This window comes from Patella vulgata, chromosome 2 (genome assembly GCF_932274485.2).
Source record: "Patella vulgata chromosome 2, xgPatVulg1.2, whole genome shotgun sequence".
Lineage (NCBI taxonomy): Eukaryota > Metazoa > Mollusca > Gastropoda > Patellidae > Patella > Patella vulgata.
In genome coordinates, this window is record NC_065880.2 from 45,991,839 (window position 1) to 46,009,344 (window position 17,506).

Consider the following 17,506-nt stretch of genomic DNA (forward strand, 5'->3'; position numbering starts at 1 on the left):
CAACGCAGTGATTACACAAGGCGAATGCCTGTGCTCGGGCGATAAATATCAAATATGTTTGATATTGGCGAACGGTGTTGGCCGAAGCGCAGGCGAATGTTGATGACGCTTTGGGCGAAAATCGTCGTAAAAATTCGCTCAGTGTGTCCTAGGCATTAGTCTCAAAATTCTATTTTGTGTAAATGCCTATAGATAACTATGTCTGTATACTTGCCGACGTTATACAACGGGGTGTTTTCTGTTTGCCTTCGGTTTCGGAGACCATTTCCAGGGCCTTATTGTCCGTAAGTCTGACCAAGGCTATCATGCTGCTGTTATGTCCAGAACGCCCTTAAAGAGCGTATGGCTCTATTCTTTTGAACCTGAAAATAGAAGAAAATTGCTTAAAAGCACACATGTAATATGAATGTATGTAAAGTGATCTATATTCATTTTAGAAAATAATATATTGCAATTTCCAATCAATGCGAACAGTCTAAATTGAACGGCAGTTTTTTACGTCTACTAATTCCATTCTATACACGTTGTTTCATTATTTTATTTTGTCGTTTAGGAATCAGCCATTACTAATTATTTTCGTATTGTCTGGTAGGATATGCTTGTCTTTGTTAATTACAAATGGCGTCCAAAAACAAAAAGAGTGGACGACTCGTGTACTGATATTAAAATGTTCATTGTGTCTTAAAGTAGCCAAGTCTTTAACTCAATATCATCCAGTCTTGTGACCTTCCCGGTAAAAGATGGGCTTCTGATATCCAATATTTAAGACAAAAAAAACCCTTTTAACATTGGTACACGAATCGTCTACCAGAATGCGTTTCAGCGCCATTTGGAACAAGGGATTCGAAGAACGAGGCTAGACACATTCCAATAGTCATGGGTAAAGTTTGGTTAAAGGTTACGAGATGTAAATAGGGCTAGCACTCATCCCAACCCTAACCCTTACCATGGACCTAGCCATAATGCCTACCCTAAGCCTAACCTACACTCTCGCCAACAATCACGCGCCCATACCTTATTTACATCTCAGCAACCTTGATGAAAATTGTGCTGGTCTTAACAAATATATTTAGCCAGTAGTCATGTCAAACGGTGACGCTATATTCATATCTAGAGAGCATGCGCAATAAATACTACCAGTGTAGACAGGAATGACCTGACGCTAGAGACTGCCATTCAATTGAGACTTCTCGCTTATTTCGCCGAACATAACTGATTTAAAATTAGAGTAAAAACGAAAACGATTGAATGTAAATCAGTTTATATACATTATTATATGCGTTGAGATCCATTTGTGTCAATTTCTAGGTCCCAAATATTAGCGATTTATCTTCTTTAAATATTTGATATTAGGATTTCATATTTTCCCGCAAGATAACAGCATCAATTGATTGAAATGGGCTAATATTGGATTCCAATTCGTCTTTTTAACTTCAAATATTATGGACAATATAGAGTTAGAGATTTACCTCCTTTAAACATGTATTCAGAGGTTAATAGAAAGAAAACTAACCCATGATTTTAATTACCTGGTCCTCTATATACCTATCATTGTAATGAAACTTCTTCGAAAGGTTTAGATATACCTATCCAGTTCTGTATTTTGTTAAATTTGGTGGGGAATCACGTGGCTAAGTGGGTAAGACGCTGGCTCGCTAGCCTGGAGGTCGGGTGTTCGATCCCTGCATTGGCCGAGAAAGTTCATCCCGATTTTCCGGCGTGGTTTCCCCTTGTCAGTGATGCAGGACGGAGGGCCTGACAAGGACAGATGTCTAGTCGTTCGGATGGGACGAAAAACCGAGGTCCGTGTACACATTGGCGTGCACGTAAAAGATCCCTTGGCAGATGGAATTCGATATAAGAGTAGGCCGTAGCGCCGCTGCCCGGGCAAAATTTCCCTCATAGCACACTGTATGGCGTATGCCCGTCTTCATTAGCCCAGGTTAGGAGCAGAACAGTAGGACGTTAAACCCCATTTCATTTCATTTCGTTAAATTTGGTTTTGATACAACCAATATACACGTAATTAACCCCATCCAGTCTAGTATTTTGTTTTGGTTTGGTTTAAAACTGACAAAGAGAGTCCAGTCTAGTCCAGTAAAATCAGTAGTAATAGTACATATAAATAGTTGATCCATACTAATAGCACATTAAGGGAATATCATTATATTTAATCAGCAGAAGATACTTATAAGCCCGTCTGAACGAAATTCATATTGGAGATTGTCAGCTAGCGAGCCGAAATTGAAGCCTATGTATAACCCGTTTAAGCAATTCTAGCGATCATTTTCGGACGGCTTGAAATTTTCACACTCGCTAAATAGGCTGTGTCATCACAATTAGACGTTTGGTTTATATTATATTTGTGGTGTCTTGTGAAATCTGGGACGATCCCTTTAATAGTAAAGTGTAAGTAATAGGTAATGTGATTAAATGTATAGATGGTCGGTAGTGGATTACTTTAATAACACTAATCAAGATGAGCGGAGATATAAATTTATCTAGGATTAGCCCCAAGTCTTGATTTACAATCTTGTTACAAGTATAATAGAATGTGTTCTCAACAAGCTTTTCTTCCCAATCTAGACTACTTCCATTTTAACGTGATGAGTAATTGAGTAGTGCCAAGAGCTGAAAACAATATGGCCTCTAGATACTTTCTACTTGTTATAAGAAGATTTAATTAAGTGTTCTCAAATTGAGTAGAATGAAATTTGGCATCATTATATACCATATTACCAATATTCTATGAATATCAACCATTAGTATCATGTACAATGTACAATATGGTATCATGCATGTACATGTACAATACTCAAAATTACCATGGAAATATTTGGGATTCGCTATTGAAAACAAACGTTATATTATGAAACTTAATTTATTAAACGATAATTTTAGCTGACAAAGACAATACTGACGTCTTCTATAAAATTCAATTGTCGTGCGATGCGTTGCGATAGGATTGTCCCTATTGAGTCCACGATCTGATACGTTAATAATTGACAGAATTTAAAGTGAATCAAAATACAAATCGATTAATACATTTTTTTATGATATCAAAGGATCAAAAAAGGATTATTTGTATATACAAATTTGTGTTTGGGCAGACACAGGGCCATTTGTCGCCGACAAAACAAACGCCGATATCTCTTCACCGATGTTTCACATGCGATTAGATGGTATGTCGTACTCGAGAGGTTCTCCATAACCTTCATGGTTACATGGCGATGTTTATTTGAACATTCACCCAAATAATGATTGGTTTATACAAAACTAAGTGACGAAACTTCGGGGACAAGCTGATCAGTTGTATAATTCACCGCAGACCAATGATTATTTGTCGGTGATAAAAATAATGTTATAAAAGTAGTGAATACGCTCGAAATCGACATTACCTGAGACTGCATGTATAAAGTCAAACGCAAACGCTGGAGCATTTTAGCTTAAAGGGACTATCCCGATTTGAACAAGGTCTCAAAAATAAAAGTATGAGTACGTTTGAAATTTAAGCGCCAAAATATAGAGGAATGGTGTATTTACCGTGTCTCAAAATTTCAGCTCAAAATATTGAGTCGTTTGGACGTGAACGTCAAAACTGCTTATCCGGACACGTAACCCTTTTAAGATTTCGGGTCAGTGTTTTTGTGAAGTCAAACTTGTAAAGTCCAGCACAGACATGGGGCATTTATGTCGACGAACAAAAACATCAAACAAATATTTGATCCCGTAGATGAACGAATGTTTTAGGTCGAATAGTAAGTCTAGCGCCACATAAAATCACCGCAGACGAAATAAAATTGGGCTATTTTTAGTCCCGAAATGACCTAATTTGTGTCGTGTGGGCGTTAACTCCCAAATCCCCGCCCCCCCCCCCCTCTCTCTCTCAAAGTCTAACCATCTGTATCGATAGAATGGAAGTGCTCGTCCTTGAGGATACTTCAATGTCTGTGAGGATTAACTACAATGTATAGGCTATAAAATTCACTTTGTCTTATGGTCATATAAGCTCCTCACACGACAAGATTCATGTTCCAATTTACGTGGTACGTTTTACAGATTTCTTGCACGCATAAATGTATTTATCATTATCAATTAATCATGTTAGGTTGATTTTGGCTCCATATCTGAAATGATGTCTAGCTGGGAGTTCGATCCCGGTGTTGAGAAATTACATAGGTAATTTCTGGGCCCCCCCCCCCCTCTTGTCAATGTTGCAGTACGGGGCCTGACAAGGAACAACGTATATTCATTCGGATGGTCCAACAAACCGAGGTTCCGTATTCCATTTGTCAACGTCTGGTCGATCGTATGGTGCCAAAAACAGAGGGAAACGCCACTGTAGAAGTAAATATTTTCCCACAACACAATGGCGTAGAAAAATAGGGCTGCTGATTGTACGAAAATCACACATTTAGCTTGTGGGCCCTCTATAGGTCACAACTTTTATTGATTGTAACAAACGTTCGAATATACCACAGTTACACCATTAAGGCTGAGTTCAAATTCAAAGTTCAAATGTACACTCTCCTTTACACAAATAGTGTAAAAGCATACTCAGGGCGACCTTCGAGTGTAAACTGTGGTCGCGACTACAGTTTGAACCAGCACCCGAACGAAAATGGCCCGGAAGATTGGCTATTCACTATGGCGGCGCCCATGTCCGTTGTTTCGCCTGCTATATTTTCTGCTATTTACTCATTTTTGGACGATGGGGATGAAGAAATGCTTTTAAAACATTTTCTTACAAAGCTGACTCCATCCGGGTTAACTGTTTTTTTGTCGCGGGCCTATATATAATATATCATATTCTCTAATTTCTGGGTGTTACCATGAACCCTGAAATACGGTCCATGGTGTAAATAACGCATTGGCAATTTTATGATATTTTTCAGACAAATCTACACACGTGTAACTCTTTTCAGCCAGGGGGGTTGGATGGCCAAATGGTTAGCACGTGCGCGCTGCGCGCTGTATCATAAGGCCTGTCATTGAGTCAACTGGCGTGGTTTCGAATCCCCGGTTGTACGTGACTGCTAAACCCCCTACGCGCAAGCGAATTATTGAAATAAAATTAAACCATATGTTAGTCCCGAAATGACCTAGTTTGTGTCGAGTTAAACCCCATTTTTCTCTCTCTCTCTCTCTCTCTCTCTCTCTTTTCAGCCATCTTTGTAATATCTCGACCGTGCTCTATCGCATGGTACCGCGTACAGATAGTTCGACTAGAGAACGGAAATCCGTGCAACCGAAGGTGGCCCTGTCGTGAACCATCTAGAGGTCAAAATTTATTTCCGATTTGCACTTATCGGACCGTAATTTTCTAGATTACGAAACCTGATTGTACGAAAAGTCACAATTTTAAATTGTGGATCCTCTAGAGGTAGCATTTTTTATCTTTTTTTTTTAAAAAAATCGTTCAAATATATCACCGTTACACCATAATTATGGTTGAGTCCGAATTTCCTGAAAATCGGACCGAAACTTCCCGTCAAATGGCCGCCCCCCTTACGCAAATAGTGTAAAAGTACGTAATACCAAGGTGGTAACAATTTTTATCCGATAATATAATATTATATTTATCTCATTTCTATACCCCAGCATTTCTTATCTCTTTATAGATATCTGGTAAATAAACGGATTTAAACAACTTATGTAGATATTATTTGTTGGGAAATCGACCGTACTACAAACAAACAATTAGTTCATCAGAAGACCAGAATATTATATAATTTAATCTACTCGCACTGTCTACAATCGATCCCCCATCATGTAATGTGTAGTATTCTCGAGGCAAATTATTTAGATCTCTGACATAGTGACTGGTCGGTGTGTATTCCTCAAAGTCAACTGAAACCAGAATAGAATTTAAAAGTATCATACAATACAGCGTTGTCAGTTAGCGAAAAAGCGCTCATCTTATAACGGAATAGTAAAAAAACCCACTGGAAGTTGGTTATTCAATAATTTCATCAAACTGATCAGCAGCAGTAAATTTGCACCTGGCAGCTACTATCACTCAATGCTCAATATTAACTTTTTTTCTTTCAAAATAAATTTTAAAATAATTTTTAAGTTTTTAAAAATATAATAACAAAAGTATTGGAAGTATATCTGGATACAAATATTTCATATTTAGTGTAAATGGGTACCTAAAATAGTACACGAAGGCGTATACTGAGTAAAAGGTAACTACGTCCGATGTAAACAACGCAGGTGTTATAACACCGTATGATGTGACGTTACACGTAGACATATACTCCACGTAAACTTAAGACTAGTCATCTTGCACATAATTAAAAGAAGCCTGTCGTATTACTACTGTTAAACAGATTGAGGTTTCATATGGAGACCACTCATCCGTTCTGTATGTATACCAACTGTAGTTTTAAGCCTTTAACCTGATTGGTATTTTCTTAAATCATAATTACCACTTCATTTGGGGAATATTGGAGTTTTACTACCTGTAATCTATTGGGCCAAGACATGGGGGTATTCAAGTTGGCGGTCGTGTAATCAATAAAATTACCTTCGATCTTTTTAATTAGGAGGAAATCCATCTTCTCTAAGAAAAGCGATTACCATAATTGACGTCATTGTCTTGGGAAAAGATTGTACTTGATTCTATGTTCAAGTAAATCAGATCCTTTTCGTCTCTCATTTTCTACTAACATACAAAATAGCGTGAGTAATTAATAAGATCCTAAGTAACAATCACAATTCTTTACTGGTTTTATAATTAATGTCTAAAAGTGTTACGTGTTATTTGTGATCCATACCATCTAGACATACACCATTATTTCTTCAATGACCGTTTATGTAAGATGTCGGCCGTAGCCTCCATATAAAGTAAACTCGGTATTTACATTGATGTTTGTTTAACTAACCAATTTTTTTATGATGTGCGACAAAATTAATGTTCAAAAACGAAATGTACCAAGTGGACCCCCTGGTCACTGAGGCAGCGCCATACCATACTCACCGAGCTTTCGTGGCTCACATATCGTTGGGTTAGAGCAAAAACATAGTAAGTGACATTTTTTAATTGTGGAGAAAAACGACTTTAAAGGTTAAAACCTTTCTGGTAAATCCAATTTTTTTGCAAATCATTTCATATTTCTCCAGTTGACTAATGATATTAAGGGTAAATGAAATGTTTTAGTGCAATTTTGGAATTAGAGTTATTTACACCCATTCTGTCCAAAATATCACTTACGATGTTTTTGCTCTGAATTAAATTCAATATTCACTCGATTAGGTTAGTGCAAAAACATCATAAGTTTTATTTCGGCTTTACTTTACCCGCACTGGTAATTGAGCAGGCCCTATGGGGTGATTGGGGAGTAAGGAGGCGCTTTTAGTGATCTTCCAATCATCATTAAATATATATTTTTCATTAATATATATATATATATATATATATATATATATATATATATATATATATATATATGTGCAAGATCTGACCCGTGAGGTTCACAAACTTGTGAGGTTCAAATGTCTATAGGTGTTACTTGTCGACCCCATCTTGCGAGGTTGTCATTGCCCCTTCACAGGTACAAATGCAATTTTGACTTCTAACACCCCTATATATATACTCCACAAGGAATAAGTACAGCCATTTGCTTATCCCCCCTTAGACCACAAATGGAAACGGGTTTCTATATGTCTTCACAAGTACAAACGCTTATATATACCCCACAACGCATTGGTACAGCCATGCAGATTTAGTTCCCCTTTGACCACATGTGCAACGTCTGTAAATGTCATCAAAAAATGGACCATTAATTTAATTTAACAATGATGAGGTGCTTGTTTGCCCAAAATTTGTGGGAACGCAGCCAGTTTTGGGCAAGGATTAGTCCTAAGGAACTGTTATTGTACTGTTGCTCAGTGGATGTCAAACAGCAGACCCAAGGGTATGGGCCATAGTTGTTTTTTTTCCAGGTATCTCAAACCCGAGGCTCAGTGATGTACTGGCTCGCTAACCAGGTGGTCTCGGGTGTTTGCTCCTGGTGTTGGAAGAGAAAGTTCCTCAGGATTTTTCAACGTGGTTCTCCCATGTCAGTTGTACAGAACAGAGGGCCAGGCAGGGGAACAATATCTAGTCAATGGGAAATCGGTGCTCACATGGGCATGCATTTAAAGGAACCCTTGGAAGTTGTAATTCTAAATAATTGTAGGCTGTAGTGCCACTGTCTGGACAAACTTTCACCCTTAGTACACTGCATGGTATATGACTGTCTTCATTATCCCAGTCGGTGTAGAAAAGTAGGTCATTAAACACCATTTCATTTCCAATCTCTTGCTACAAAAGGTTATTATAATTCATGGACCTTGTCGGTACCCGCGTCTGATTGAAATAACCATGCTACATATATTTGTGACTTTTTTGGGTTACACCAGGGCTTTGCTAAAATTTGGTTTATAAGGGCAGGTCAGGCCATGGAGTGATATTATCTTAGTGATGCTGCACTACCACTTCCAGAGTTTTTCAACTTCCTGTTTTAGGAGTCCTCCTGTTGTGTAGGGTGAAAAGGCGATGTCACAGATAAAATGAATAAAATCTTAAGAAACATAAAAATGTTTATTTTTCTTTATTTTATAATAAATGGTTGCCTTTCATGATATGGGCACATTTTGACTTTATTTGAGCGTCACTTCTATGGGTAAATCGTTTATTTTTTTGCTTCAAATGCCGTATCAATTGAAACGAGGGATACATCCAATTTCGGAGTAGATCCCCAAACTCTTGGATCAAAAGTTCAACATCGTTACTTGTCCATTTGTTAATTTTTCTACTGTCCTTACAGACTGAAAATAAAAAAAAAAATGAAATGATTAGATAATTCATGAGGCAAGTTGCACAAATGTTATGGCAATGGAGTTTAATGTTCAACTTTCAGTGTGGGCTATGAAGAAAATGTTTGCCCAGACAGCAACGTCTCTGTCTACTCGTTTACCCAGATTTTCCGACGTGGTTTCCCCTTGTCAGTGATGCAGGGTGGAGGGTCTGACAAGGCGGCTGTCTAGTCATTTGGATGATACGAAAAGCCGAGGTCCCGTGTACACATTGGTGTGCACGTAAAAGATGAACAATGCACATACCTTTTCGTGTAGGGGTATCACAGTCCGAATCCGAACTTATTCTTTTTCTTCTTTTAATTTTACTACCTGTAATGTAAGAAATCAACATTGTTTCAGGCAATTCTAAATAACAGATAAATTAAAAGATGTGTTTCATACTATATGTTTGGCACAACATGGACAATTCGTTGTGGAGAAGATGATAACTTTTGTGCAAGGATTGCGTCTGGGGGCGGAACTTTTAAATATTATTGTACTTTGTCGCTCAATTCATGCCAAACAGCAGGCCCCATTTTTTTTTACCTGGGATCTATCTCACTGAGACAGGGAATATTGATTTTGTATATTAAAGAGATATTTGTCTCTGTATGTTTACTGTTTTTATCAAAAATACAGATGGTCAGCTCTGGACATCTGAAGAAGATGAATAATGCACATACCTTTTCGTGTAGGGATTTCGGAGTTCGAATCCGAACTTATTCTTTGTCTTCTTTTAATTTTACTACCTGTAATGTAAGAAATCAACAAGGTTTCAGGCAATGTCCAGTCCATCATCGAACCTGAAACTGTAGCAGTCGAATTTTGTATGGATGGGGAATTGACAATTTACCAATAGAAGATCAAGTAGTGCTACAATCCATAAGATAGAGATAAATGGAGTTTAATGTCCACTCAACACAAACCAGGACATTTAGGGACTAACATTTGGTTCAATTTTATTTCAATTATTCCCTTGCGCATAGAAATCTTTAGCAGTGGGAGAACACTGGATTACCCAGAAAAAAAAATCATGAAGATGGTCAAACAGCCTTACTCCTTGCAACGTACAAGCCGAGAATGGAAACAAAGCCACTTGACACAATGACAGACCTTGTAATTTTATGTTCACACATTAACCATTCCCCCCACCCCTAAATTAAAAGGAAGTGTTTCAAACAGTATGTTTAATATATTCATAGTATAACCATACCTGCTGGCTCTGCCACATAGCTTTTTGGGGAAATATGACAACCATCATTCTCATCAATTATACATGTATCACTATCATCAGATCCTTCTCCTGCTAACAAAAATATTTGAACTTAAACTTTGTCCCAGAAGAAACAATTGTCACATTCTGCTAGTATAACATATTTTTATGCTATTTGAGAACGAGGGGCGGCCATTTTGTCTGTCAGTTTTGGGCCGATTTTGACGAAATTCGAACTCAGTCGTCCTTAGGCTGTAACGGTGATATAATAATACGGTTTTTTTTAAATCGGATAAAAATTATGACCTCTATAGGGTTCACAAGCTAAAAACGCGATTTTTTGTACAATCAGTGACCATAATTCAGGAAGCTACGTTCCGATACGCGCAAATATCGAAAGGAACCGAGATCTTTGGGTTATAAACTTACATTGCAAGTTTCAACAAATCGGATAAAAATTGTGACGTCTATAGGGTCCACGACCTTGATTTACCATATTTTTAGGCTATCTGAGAACGAACGGCGGCCATTTTGTCTGTCAATTTTGGGCCAATTTTTACAAAATTCGAACTCAGCCATCCTTAGGGTGTCACGGTGATATAATACGTTTTTTTTTAAATCCGATTGAAATTATGACCTCTATAGGGTCCACAAGCTAAAAACGCGATTTTTCGTACAATCAGGGGCCATAATCCATGAAGTTTCGATCCAATACATGCCAATATCGAAAGGAACCGAGATCTTTTGGAGATAAACCTATATTTCAAGTTACAGTCCGATATGCGCGAATATCGAAAGGAACCGAGATCTGTGGGTGATCAACTTACATTTCAAGTTTCAACAAAATCGGATAAAAATGGTGACCTCTATAGTGTCCACAAGCTAAAAGCGTGATTTTTCGTACAAACAGGGGCCATAATCCATGAAGTTTCGATCCAATACATGCCAATATCGTAAGGAACCGAGATCTTTTGGAGATAAACCTATATTTCAAGTTTCGTCAAAATCGGATAAGAATTGTGACCTGTAGAGTGTCCACAAACAAATTGTGGACGGACGGACGTTCAGACGTCCGGACGTACAGTGGCGACGACAATATACGTCCACATGAAAATGTGAGCGTATAAAAATTGTGACCTCTATAGTGTCCACAAGCTAAAAACGTGATTTTTCGTACAAACAGGGGCCATAATCCATGAAGTTTCGATCCAATACATGCCAATATCGAAAGGAACCGAGATCTTTTGGAGATAAACCTATATTTCAAGTTTTCGTAAAAATCGGATAAGAATTGTGACCTGTAGAGTGTCCACAAACAAATTGTGGACGGACGGACGTCAGGAGGTCCGGACGTCCGGACGGACAGGGGCGACGACAATATACGTCCACATAAAAATGTGGGCGTATAAAATTGTGACCTCTGGAGGGTTACGATCCGCTATGTGCCAAGGTCGAAAGGAACCAAGATTTTTGGATTATAAAAATATATTTTAAGTTTCATCAAAATCGAACACAATTTTCACACATAGAGAACCTGCAAGCTAAAACGTTATTTTTCATACAATCAGAGGCCATAATCCATGAAGTTACGACCCAATCCATGTCAATATCAAGAGGAACCGACAACTTTAGCATATCAATCTATATTTCAAGTTTCGTCAAAATCGGATGAAATTTGTGACCTGCAGAGTGTCTACAAACGTGAACGGACGTTCGGACGACAATGTACATCGACATGAAAATGGGGGCATATAAAATAAATTGATGACCGTTGACGATATACAGAGATATAACAATAGTTAAATCCAAATTACACAAGAACTTCATCAATATTTGAATCAACATGTTACAGTAAAGGAACACCTGCTAACAGGTCTTTGACACACATTTAGTAAGGATATCGGTTTAAACTACAAGAAGAAACGACCCCAAATGTTCTATTCTAGGGAAATGAATAAGACTGTCTATATAGTATCGCCTAATGTGTGAACTTTACTGGATCTTTTTCCGTTCTGCATCAGAAGCCCAAGATGTGAGTGAGTGAGTGAGAGAGAGAGAGAGAGAGAGAGAGAGAGAGAGAGTTTAACATCCACTCGACACATCTAGGTAATTTCGGTACTAACATATGATTCAATTTTATTTCCATAATTCGCTTGCGCGTAGGGGTCTTTAGCAGTGTGAGGAAACCGGAGGACCCGGCGAAAACCCACGAGGTTGGACAGGCGACCCTCCTCCTTGAAACGTACAACCGAGGAATCGAAACCCCACCAGTTGACTCAATGACAGACTTTATGATACAGCGCCCAAGTGCTAACCATTCAGCCATCCAACCATCCTATATCATAGATGTAAATCAGCCACAAATTCTATTAGATTAACAATGTCATATACCTTGAGTTCAGTTCTGTGTAAATATTGATTACAGTTCCCAAAGAACAGAAGTTCCAAATAGGTATGGATGTACTTGTGTACTTGTTCTAAGAAGTAATGGTAAGTCTGCAGTCTCCAACCATTACATTAACCAGAATACAAGAAATCTGAATCCATTTTGGTGTTATGTTTCTGCATTAGAGAAGAAACTGTTTATGTTTGAAGACTAGCTATCTCATCATTTCGAACTTGTGAAACCTACAAGAATTCTGTTCTCCAAACAATAACACAAAAAACCCGTCTCAACCTACAAGAATTCTAATCTCCAGAATATAACAGAACTGCTGAAACATGTTCCGCTAGTATCCACCATTCTGTATCCACCATACTGCCTTGCCTGCAGACTCTGCCATCTATATCCACCATTCTGCATCCACCAACCTGGTTCTGGAAAAAGAAACTTAGGTGTCCGAAAGCAATTAGTACCTGTGCAATGACAAACAAAAATGACATGAAAACCAAATTAACTTAATCCCTATTGAACTGGACTGTTCAGCTGGTATTATCAGAATTAAGAGACGCCCAGTCTGCAGCCTTCCACTACGTCAAAAAAAATCAGTAAAAAAAACAGTACTTTCTTTTTATTCCAAATCGTCTAAACAGATCACCATACTGCCTTGTCTGCATCCTCTTCCGTCTGTGTCCACCATTCTGTATCCACCATACTGCTTTGCCTGCATGCTCTGTCATCTGTATTGAACATTCTGCATCCACCAACCTGGTTCTGGAAAAACAAACTTAGGTGGCCGAAAGCAATTAGTACATGTGCAATAACAAACAAAAATGAAATGAAAACCAAATTAACTTAATCCCTACTGAACTGAATTGTTCAGCTGGTCTTGTACCCATAATTGAGAGCCGCTCAATCATACAATTAAGGGGCTATGATTCACGAAGATACGGCTCAATACATGTCAATATTAGGGATATTAAGTTTCGTCAAAAATCGGATGAAAGTTGTGACCTGTAGACTGTCCACAAAGAAATGTGAACCGACGTTCGGACGAAAATATACATCCACATGAAAATGTAGGCGTATAAAAAAAATAAATTGATGACCGTTGGCGATATACAGAGACATAACATTGGTTAAATCCATATTACACAAGAACTCCATCAATATTTTAATCAACATGTTACAGTAAAGGAACACCTAGTAACAGGTCTTTGACACACATTTACATAGACAAGTGATTTGATGGACTTTTAATAAGGATATCGGTTTAAACTACAAGATGAAACAACCCCAAATGTTACATTCTAGAAAAATGAATAAGACTGCCTATATAGTATCGTCGAATGTGTAAGCTTTACTGGATCTTTTTCTATTCTGTATCAGAAGCCCATTGCCTAATATGGACTGCCAACTACCAGTTATCAGAAATAACTGGGTGGCCAACCACAAGTCATCAGTGATAACTGGCTATGTCGAGGACCAATCAATGGGGTGTGCACATCAGAAAACGCAATAGAAGCGAGATAGAAGTCGCCAGAATATCGCATAGATGTAAATCAGCCACAATCCTGTTAGATAAACAATGTCATATACCTTGAATTCTGGTCGGTGTAAATGTTGATTACAGTTCCCAAAGAACAGAAGTTCCAAATGGGTATGGATGTGTTTGTGTACTTGTTCTAAGAAGTAATGGTAAGTCTGCAGCCTCCAACCATTACATTAACCAGAATACAAGAAATCTGAATCCATTTTGGTGTTATGTTTCTGCATATACAATGTCATATACCTTGAATTCAGGTCTGTGTAAATGTTGATTACAGTTCCCAAAGAACAGAAGTTCCAAATGGGTAGGGATGTGTTTGTGTACTTGTTCTAAGAAGTAATGGTAAGTCTGCAGCCTCCAACCATTACATTAACCAGAATACAAGAAATCTGAATCCATTTTGGTGTTATATTTCTGCATTAGAGAAGAAACTGTTTATGTTTGAAGACTGGCTATCTCATCATTTCGAACTTGTGAAACCTACAAGAATTCTGTTCTCCAAACAATAACACAAAAAACCCGTCTCGACCTACAAGAATTCTAATCTCCAGAATATAACAGAACTCAGAACTGCTGAAACATGTTCCGCTAGTAGCAAGAAGAAAACAATGTTATATATTATGTGGACTAGGGAAAATAATGTCGGTGTTGTGTTCTCCTGATAGAGATAAACATCTTCAGTCTCTTTTTATTGGTTGATGAAGTTATGACATGTTAATCTATCTAGCCTAGAAATAACAACTAGACTCGATCCCTCGAGTAACTTTACACCAAATTCCAACTAAAAGTCAATGTTACTAAGAACCCCTATTTTAAAATGTGTTTTAACTTGTCAATGGAATGTCCTTTACTGTACATATTAGACCAATGAAAAATTTAGAAAATATATACAGTTCATACATAAACCTGATATTGCCAATCTAGAGTTTCCAGGAAATAAAGGATGGGAGGTCTTGGGGAAATAAACCTATATTTCAAGTTTCGCCAAAATCGTATAACAATTTTGACCTGTAGAGTGTACACAAACAAATGCGAACGGACACGTGGACGTATAAAAAGTCTTCAATGAATTTAAAACGAAAATTAAGTTAATCCAGACTGAACTAAATGGAACTGAACTAAACTGTTCAGCTGTTCTTATATCCCCATAATTGAGAGCCGCTCAGTCTGCAGCCTGCCACTACCCTCAAGAAAAGCAATCAGACAAACTGTACTCTCCTTTTATTCCATATCGTCCAAACAGATCACCATACTGCCTTGCCTGCACCCTCTTCCATCTGTGTCCACCATTCTGTATCCACCATACTGCCTTGGCTACATGCTCTGCAATCTTTATCCATCATTCTGAATCCACCAACCTGGTTCTGGAAGAACATACTTAGGTTGCCGAAAGCAATTAGTACATGTGCAATGAAAAAAAAAATCTAATGAAAACCTAATTAACTTAATCCCTACTGAATTGGACTGTTCAGCTGGTATTATCAGAATTAAGACACGCTCAGTCTGCAGCCTGCTTCCATCTGTGTCCACCATTCTGTGTCCACCATTCTGTATCCACCATTCTGCCTTGCCTGCATGCTATGCCATCTGTATTGACCATTCTGTATCCACCAACCTGGTTCTGGAAAAACAAACTTAGGTGGCCGAAAGCAATTAGTACATGTGCAATGACATGTAAACCAAATTAACTTAATCCCTACTGAACTGGACTGTTCAGCTGGTATTATCAGAATTAAGAGACGCGCAGTCTGCAGCCTGCCACTACCACTAAGAAAATCAATCAAAAAAACTGTACTCTCCTTTTATTCCAAATCGTCTAAACAGATCACCATACTGCCTTGCCTGCATCCTCTTCCGTCTGTGTCCACCATTCTGTATCCACTATTCTGTATCCACCATTCTGTATCCACCATTCTGTATCCACCATACTGCCTTGCCTGCATGCTCTGCCATCTGTATTGACCATTCTGCATCCACCAACCTGGTTCTGAAAAAACAAACTTAGGTGGCCGAAAGCAATTAGTACATGTGCAATGACAAACAAAAATGAAATGAAAACCAAATTAACTTAATCCCTACTGAACTGGACTGTTCAGTTGGTATTATTAGAATTAAGAACAAAAATGACATGAAAACCAAATTAACTTAATCCCTATTGAACTGGACTGTTCAACCGGTATTATCAGAATTAAGAGACACAGTCTGCAGCCTGCAATTACCCCCAAGAAAATCAATCAAAAAAACTGTACTCTCCTTTTATTCCAAATCGTCTAAACAGATCACCATACTGCCTTGCCTGCATCCTCTTCCGTCTGTGTCCACCATTCTGTATCCACCATTCTGTATCCACCATACTGCCTTGCCTGCATGCTCTGCCATCTTTATTCACCATTCTGAATCCACCAACCAGGTTCTGGAAGAACAAACTTAGGTGGCCGAAAGCAATTAGTACATGTGCAATGACAAACAAGAATGAAATGAAAACCAAATTAACTTAATCCCTACTGAACTGGACTGTTCAGCTGGTATTATCAGAATTAAGAGACGCTCAGTCTGCAGCCCGCCACTACCCCAAAGAAAATCAGTCAGAAAAAAAATCTACTTTCCTTTTCTTCCAAATCGTCCAAACAGATCACCATACTGCCTTGCCTGCATCTGCTTCCATCTGTGTCCACCATTCTGTATCCACCCTTCTGCCTTGCCTGCATGCTATGCCATCTGTATTGACCATTCTGTATCCACCAACCTCGTTCTGGAAAAACAAACTTAGGTGGCCGAAAGCAATTAGTACATGTGCAATGACAAACAAAAATGACATGAAAACCAAATTAACTTAATCCCTACTGAACTGGACTGTTCAGCTGGTATTATCAGAATTAAGAGACGCTCAGTCTGCAGCCTGCCACTACCCCCAAGACAATCAGTCAGAAAAAAACTGTACTCTCCTTTTATTCCAAATCGTCCAAACAGATCACCATACTACCTTGCCTGAATCGGCTTCCATCTGTATCCACCATTCTGTATCCACCATTCTGTATCCACCATACTGCCTTGCCTGCATCCCCTGCCATCTGTATAAACCATTCTGCATCCACCAACCTGGTTCCTGAAAAACAAACTTAGGTGGCCGATAGCAATTAGTACATGTGCAATGACAAACAAAAATGACATGAAAACCAAATTAACTTAATCCCTACTGGACTGTTTAGCTGGTATTATCAGAATTAAGAGACGCGAAGTCTGCAGCCTGCCACTACCCCCAAGAAAATCAATCAAAAAAACTCTACTCTCCTTTTATTCCAAATCGTCTAAACAGATCACCATACTGCCTTGCCAGCATCCTCTTCCGTCAGTGTCCACCATTCTGTATTCACCATTCTGTATCCACCATACTGCCTTGCCTGCATGCTCTGCCATCTGTATTGACCATTCTGCATCCACCAACCTGGTTCTGAAAAAACAAACTTAGGTGGCCGAAAGCAATTAGTACATGTGCAATGACAAACAAAAATGAAATGAA

The 17,506-nt window shown here is 38.4% G+C and overlaps 1 long non-coding RNA gene across 4 annotated transcripts; it reads right to left on the bottom strand.

Annotated features, from left to right (window-relative positions):
• Window positions 1-8,595: 8,595 nt before the first annotated feature.
• LOC126809910 (uncharacterized) lies at window positions 8,596-17,037 on the bottom strand. Of its 4 annotated transcripts, none has more exons than XR_007674988.2 (5): window positions 12,739-17,037; window positions 10,058-10,147; window positions 9,528-9,593; window positions 9,109-9,174; window positions 8,596-8,814 (listed from the first exon to the last, which is right to left on the bottom strand). It is a non-coding gene; the product is annotated as an uncharacterized LOC126809910 (long non-coding RNA). The 4 variants fall into 4 exon arrangements; XR_007674990.2 differs by having other exon boundaries at window positions 10,058-10,150; XR_008786252.1 differs by lacking the exon at window positions 12,739-17,037 and adding an exon at window positions 12,449-12,719 and having other exon boundaries at window positions 10,058-10,150.
• Between the last annotated feature and the right edge of the window lie 469 nt (window positions 17,038-17,506).